General features: G+C 50.6%; 1 non-coding gene across 1 annotated transcript; it reads right to left on the bottom strand.

Annotated features, from left to right (window-relative positions):
- Nucleotides 1–7,005: 7,005 nt before the first annotated feature.
- TRNAL-CAG (transfer RNA leucine (anticodon CAG)) lies at nucleotides 7,006–7,088 on the bottom strand. The gene has a single exon. It is a non-coding gene; the product is annotated as a tRNA-Leu (tRNA).
- Nucleotides 7,089–7,288: the final 200 nt, after the last annotated feature.

Raw genomic sequence — 7,288 nt, 5'->3', positions numbered from 1 at the left:
TGCTGACATTGACATGCTCCCTGGTGACACAAGAGTTTGCACCACCAGGGACTTCAGTACAGATCTGCTGTCCAAATCAGACATTGGGGCCCCTGGTGGGACTTCTGGCAAAGCCAGAGGGGACATTGGGATGTCATTTGAAAGCTAATTACCAGACTGAGGTGAGGGAGCAGTTCTTGGGGCTGTGTGGTGCTCTGTTGGGCATTTGTGCACCCTCAAGCCTGCACCACAAGGACCACTTTTATCCATGGACAGCCAGGCTCTGACCCCCTGAATTCAAATTCCATTTGGAGCAGGGGGACAAGTGATGTTGCTGTATGTAGGTGGCCTCCTGGATGATGTTCCTGCCAAGCTTGATTTGCCTGACCCCTTCTGCAGAGTAGTTAAGGGGATTGAGAACCCCCAAGACTGCCCCAGACTGAAAATGTCTTTTCAAATCTGCTGTCCAAATCAGACATTGGGGCCTCTGGTAAAGCCAGAGGGGACATTGGGATGTCATTTGAAAGCTAATTACCAGCTTCTTTTTCATTACTTTAGTTCTGCAGACAGATGGTAAACGCCATTGTCTGTAAAGACCCCGTTACACACTGCGATATCGCTAGCAATATTTTTGAACCCCTCTCCATAATCTTTGAAAATTCTTGGAGAACAGGAGAAGTGCCAGAAGACTGGAGAAGAGCAAATGTTGTTCCTATCTTCAAAAAGGGGAAGAAGGTGGACCCAGGCAACTATAGGCCGGTGAGTCTGACTTCTATACCAGGAAAGATCTTTGAACAAATTATTAAACAACATGTATGTCAATACCTGGATAAGAATGAAGTGATTAAACAGAGTCAGCATGGGTTTCTAACTAATAAGTCATGTCAGACTAACTTAATTTCCTTCTATGACGGTATCACTGATTGGGTGGATCAAGGAAATGCTGTAGATATAGTATATCTTGACTTCAGCAAAGCATTTGACAAAGTCTCTCATACAATCCTTATTGAAAAAATGACTAAGTATGGAATGGACAAGGCAACTGTTAGGTGGATTCATAACTGGCTTAGTGATCGGACCCAAAGAGTGGTCGTAAATGGCTGCACATCCAGTTGGAAGAATGTCTCAAGTGGGGTACCACAGGGCTCTGTCCTGGGCCCTGTATTGTTCAACATCTTTATCAACGATTTAGATGAAGGAATTGAGGGGAAACTGATTAAATTTGCTGATGACACAAAGCTAGGAGGGATAGCTAATACTAGAGAAGAGAGAGAGAGGATTCAAAAAGATTTAAATAAACTGGAGAAGTGGGCAGCAACTAACAGAATGGTTTTTAACAGGGAGAAATGCAAAGTACTACATCTGGGCAATAAAAATGAAAAAAGCATATATAGAATGGGAGGAATAGGGCTAAGTGACAGCACATGTGAAAAAGACTTGGGTATACTAATAGATCACAGACTGAATATGAGTCAACAGTGTGATGCAGCAGCAAAAAAGGCAAATGCAATTCTAGGATGTATTAACAGAAGCATACAGTCTAGATCACGTGAAGTCATTATTTCCCTCTACTCCTCTTTGGTCAGACCTCATCTGGAATATTGTGTCCAGTTTTGGGCACCACATTTTAAAAAAGACATCAACAAACTGGAGCAAGTTCAGAAAAGAGCGACCAGAATGGTGACCGGTCTGCAAACCCTGTCTTATGAGGAAAGGTTGCAGGATTTGGGAATGTTTAGTTTGCAAAAGAGAAGACTGAGAGGAGACTTAATAGCTGTCTACAAATATCTAAAGGGCTGTCACATTGTAGAAGGATCAACTTTATTCTCATTTGCACAAGGAAAGACTAGAAGCAATGGGATGAAACTGAATGGGAAGAGACACAGATTAGATATTAGAAAAAACTTTTTGACAGAGTGATCAATGAGTGGAACAGGCTGCCACGAGAAGTGGTGAGTTCTCCTTCAATGGAAGTCTTCAAACAGAGGCTGGACAGACATCTGACTGGGATGATTTAGCGAATCCTGCTTTGAGCAGGGGGTTGGACCAGATGGCCCAGGAGGTCCCTTCCAACTCTACGATTCTATATTGCTGTAAAGTCACCGATTTTGTGACGTTGCAGCGATATTGCTAGCGATATCCCTGCATGTGATACTTACCTCCGACCGGCTCCCCCGCTGGTTATCACTGATCGCGCGAGAAGCTCCTGGTCCATTCCTCGTCGGCCACTTCCTGCTGGGCTTCCTGTGGCGCCCAGGGCGGGAGGACGCAGGATCGCCGCGTCTGACAGGTAAGTAGCGATCCCCGTCCCCAGCAATGTCGCTGGTGAGATCTGCCTGTGTAGCAGCTCACTAGCGACCACCTAGCGATGCACCAGCGATCCTGACCGCGTCATATCGCTAGTCGGGATCGCTGGTGCATCGCTAGGTGTAACGGTACCCTAAGTGTTACAATGAGTCACTTCTAACTGGCTAGATAGAAAAGTTGCAGACTCTGTAATCTCAGGATAAATTACCGTATTTTTCGGACTATAAGATGCAACGGACCATAAGAACACCCCAATTTTCAGTAGGAAAATAGGGGGAAAAAAAAATAATGTGTCAAATGGGGGTCCGTCTTACAGTCCGAATTCAGCTTACCTGGGAAGGGATCTGGCACAGGTGAAGTAGTCACAGGGGTCATTCAGTGGTCCAAGCTCGTGCGGTGGCGGCTCTGTGCTAGGGCAGGTTGGTTGTGCTGGGGCAGCTGCGCTGGGGGAGAGGCAGCTGCGCTGAGGCAGGGGCAGCAGCAGCGCTGGGGCAGGGGCAGCAGCAGCGCTGAGGCAGGGGCAGCAGCAGCGCTGAGGCAGGGGCAGCAGCAGCGCTGAGGCAGGGGCAGCAGCAGCGCTGAGGCAGGGGCAGCAGCAGCGCTGAGGCAGGGGCAGCAGCAGCGCTGAGGCAGGGGCAGCAGCAGCGCTGAGGCAGGGGCAGCAGCAGCGCTGAGGCAGGGGCAGCTGCGCTGGGGCAGGGGCAGCTGCGCTGGGGCAGGGGCAGCTGTGCTGGGGCAGGGGCAGCTGTGCTGGGGCAGGTGGGCTCTGTGGTGGTGGCAGCGGGCGGCGCTCTGCGGTGCGGTGGTGGCAGCGGGCTGTGCTCCGGTACAGGGACGGCGGCTCCGCCGCGATTTCTTCGCAGCCCGGAGGCCCCCGCACTTCCCTTGCTGGCCGCCGCCATGTTGCAGTGGCCTCCGGGAGCATGGACGCCGGAAAGAATCTGCCGCAGACCTCAAAATTTGAAATCTCATTTTCAAAAGTGAGAGCCGGCTAATGGTGCCAAAAATGAGAGCAATAGCTTTAACAACCGGTTCCACCGAACCGGGGAGAACCCGCTGAATCCCACCCCTGGCTGCGCCCCGAGGGCTCATAGTGCTGCGCTGTGTGGAGTGGGATTCGAACCCACGCCTCCACGTGGTGACTGCAGACGCTGAACACGCTCCCTGGTGCACAACAGCTTGCACCTCCAGGGACCAGTACTGCTGCTGTCAGGAGTGGGATTCGAACCCACGCCTCTACGGGAGACTGCCCCGAGGGCTCATAGTGCTGCGCTGTGTGGTGCGGGGTGGGCGGGGTCAGCGCTGCGCCCCCAGGGCTCATAGTGCTCCGCTGTGTGGTGCGGGGTGGGTGGGGTCAGCGCTGCGCCCCCAGGGCTTATAGCGCTGCGCTGTGTGGTGCGGCGTGGGCGGGGTCAGCGCTGCACCCCCAGGGCTCATAGTGCTCCGCTGTGTGGTGCGGGGTCATCTCCCATCTCCTCCCTGGCTCTGTGCTGCTGTGTAAGATCGCTTAGTGGTGGGGGAGGGGCGGCAGTGACTGGCCGGTGGGCAGGGTCACTGTGCTATGGGAACCAAGATCCGGCCTGCATAGAAGGTGGAAGAGGGAGGAGTCGTGTGACACGCCGAGCTGCCTGTGACTCATCCCCTGGCTCGGGGGGCGGAGTCAGCGCCGTGCAGCACACAAACAGTCTCTCCCTGGCTTGCAGTACAGTGAGGCTGGGGGATGGGCGGCCGGGCTCTGTGTCACGTGGCTCCGAGCCCACCCCCTGCTTTCTCGGTCTAACTGCAGCAACAATGACGTCACCTGAGCGCCAGATTTGAACCTTGGAGCTGCCGGCCGGTAACTGTATGCCTGTATGGGGTCAGCTGTGGGGGGAGGCAGGGGGTCCCTGCAGAGTGTATGGGGTCAGCTGTGGGGGGCACTGCGGGTAGACAGGGGGTCCCTGCAGAGTGTATGGGGTCAGCTGTGGGGGGCACTGCGGGTAGACAGGGGGTCCCTGCAGAGTGTATGGGGTCAGCTGTGGGGGGCACTACGGGGGAGACAGGGGGTCCCTGCAGAGTGTATGGGGTCAGCTGTGGGGGGCACTGCGTGGGAGACAGGGGGTCCCTGCAGAGTGTTTGGGGTCAGCTGTGGGGGGCACTGCGTGGGAGACAGGTGGTCCCTGCAGGGGGAGGTGAGGACAGTGTATGGGCACAGCTGTGGGGGGCATGGCGGGGTACAGGCGTTCCCTGTGGGGTAGGGGAGGGTTAGGGGGGCTGTGTTGTCACTCTGCTGTGAACACTAATTATGAATGCAATATTTCCCTTATTAATTATTGTTTTTTTATTTCTCTGTCTCTCAGTAGGTAACACTTGGGGCAGTCGCCCGCTCTCTGTGTGTCTGCTGGCAATATACGCTCGTAGAAAAAGGGGTTAATGTACCAGTACAATTCATAGGACTTAATTTTTATTCTATGTCAAAATTCAATAATTTCCTTTTCCCTTTTTTTTCCAATAGGTAACAAGGCATCGTGGACACTAAACTGGCTCAAGAACTGGCGGGACAAGGACACCAAGTTTGCCTAATGGACGACATCGCTATGGAGGAACACAGCTCTCCGGCCACCATCATCATGTGGAGCAGCTAAGCCTCTTCATCCTCGGTTTGGGTAAGTGACAATCCATGTATGTATGGTCTAAGGAGCGGTCATGGCACATGTACATACATGTATGTGTAAACATGTATATACAGTCAGCTGTCATGGCACTCGGGAAGTCACACCAGGGGGCTGTGTGGCCCTGTAGGCCTCTACACCACCACACAGCCTCCCGCAACCCGCTCTACAGCACCACACAGCCTCCCGCAGCCCCGTCTACACCACCACACTTCCTCCTCCAGCCTCTGTCTCCCCCCTCCAGTCCCTGACGCCCCCCCCTCCAGCCTCCTTCCTAATTTAGAGCTTTTGGTTTTTTTTATCAGCATAAATTGTCATTTAAGAAACGATTGTCCATTCAAGAAGAGATTTGTGTTGGCAGATTATCCTAGGAAAGCGTGTTAGATGATAATAATCGTGCTGCCCATCTCACCCGACGAGCAAGCAGCACCAGGGTGGATAAAAATCTTGAATTTTTTAAAAAAATCAAAAAAATCAGATTTTTTTGATTTAAATCATTTGATTGCAGTTTTCATAATGTGATTTCAAACGGCAAACAAGTCCTTGGATATCCTTTTGACAGTATTTGCACTTTGCTCTTGCACCTTTCTTTCCAAGATCTGCTGCTGGCATCTCAACAAAATGAACCCAAATAGGGTCTCTCTTACGACCTGCTGCCATGGCTCACACAGATCACTTATGAAGTTTGATTGTTACTACAGCCTGAGCCAAGCACTGCTGATGTTACTACAGCCTGAGCCAAGTACTGCTGACTATCCAACAAGTTTGGGCATGTCAACTGAATGCAGGGAAAAAGAAACTAAACCAAAACTGAAACCAAGCTAGAAGGGTGGAATTAAAGGGGCAGTATGAACAAAATGTGGAGGCTATTAATAGTTTATACAATTAAGACATGCTGCTTTTAAACACCTACCTATTGCCATATAGTAAAACAAAAAAGATTTTTACTTACTTTGGGGTCCCCCCCTCACCCTGGCGTTAGATCGTTGCCCCTACTTTCGTCCGTGTAACTATGGGCGCACATGCACACTGCTCTCACTTCTCATTTTAATCGTGATTTATATTAAAAAAAAAACCTTTTGATTTAAATCAGTGATTTAAATCATGATTAAAATCATGATTTAAATCGATCCGATTTAAATAGAAAAAAATCTTTTGATTTAAATCGTGATTTAAATCATGATTTAAATCGGCGTGATTTAAATCAATCCACCCTGAGCAGCACCCTTGTTCGTTGGGTGAATTGACCTTTTAAGGGAGCCCGACGTACTCACTAAATTGTCCCTATCCCTAAGTTTTTTTGGATGCAGATTGCTCTCACACGAGTGTTTTTTTGATTTGGAAAAGAAAGAAATGAGGATGGAGAATCAAAACTTTAAGGCTAAAAAATATACTCACACATATATACACCAACTGTATAGACACACATATAAATATTTATGGTGTATACATTAGGCTATAAGACCTGGAGACTGTTATTACACATGCTGCCACTAGGTTTATTTTCTTTTCTTTAAAAAAAAAACAAAAAAAAAAACTGTCGCTGTCAGGAGTGGGATTCGAACCCACGCCTCCACGTGGTGACTGCAGACGCTGAACACGTTCCCTGGTGCACAACAGCTTGCACCTCCAGGGACCAGTACTGCTGCTGTCAAGGAGTGGGATTTGAACCCACGCCTCCACATGTGGTGACTGCAGACGGTTAACACGCTCCCTGGTGCGCAACAGCTTGCACCTCCAGGGACCAGTACTGCTGCTGTCAGGAGTGGGATTCGAACCCACGCCTCCACGGGAGACTGTTATTACACATGCTGCCACTAGGTTTATTTTCTTTTCTTTAAAAAAAAACTGTCGCTGTCAGGAGTGGGATTCGAACCCACGCCTCCACGTGGTGACTGCAGACGCTGAACACGCTCCCTGGTGCACAACAGCTTGCACCTCCAGGGACCAGTACTGCTGCTGTCAAGGAGTGGGATTTGAACCCACGCCTCCACATGTGGTGACTGCAGACGCTTAACACGCTCCCTGGTGCACAACAGCTTGCACCTCCAGGGACCAGTACTGCTGCTGTCAGGAGTGGGATTCGAACCCACGCCTCCACGGGAGACTGCAACCTGAACACAGTGCCTTAGACCACTAGGCCATCCTGACTGCTGACATTGACATGCTCCCTGGTGACACAAGAGTTTGCACCACCAGGGACTTCAGTACAGATCTGCTGTCCAAATCAGACATTGGGGCCCCTGGTGGGACTTCTGGCAAAGCCAGAGGGGACATTGGGATGTCATTTGAAAGCTAATTACCAGACTGAGGTGAGGGAGCAGTTCTTGGGGCTGTGTGGTGCTCTGTTG

This window comes from Dendrobates tinctorius, unplaced genomic scaffold (assembly GCF_039654945.1).
Source record: "Dendrobates tinctorius isolate UK_male_01 unplaced genomic scaffold, ASM3965494v1 ptg000456l, whole genome shotgun sequence".
In the NCBI taxonomy this organism is placed as follows: domain Eukaryota; kingdom Metazoa; phylum Chordata; class Amphibia; order Anura; family Dendrobatidae; genus Dendrobates; species Dendrobates tinctorius.
The sequence above is the reverse complement of the archived record's forward strand: the minus strand, read 5'-3'. Positions and strand labels throughout refer to the sequence as shown.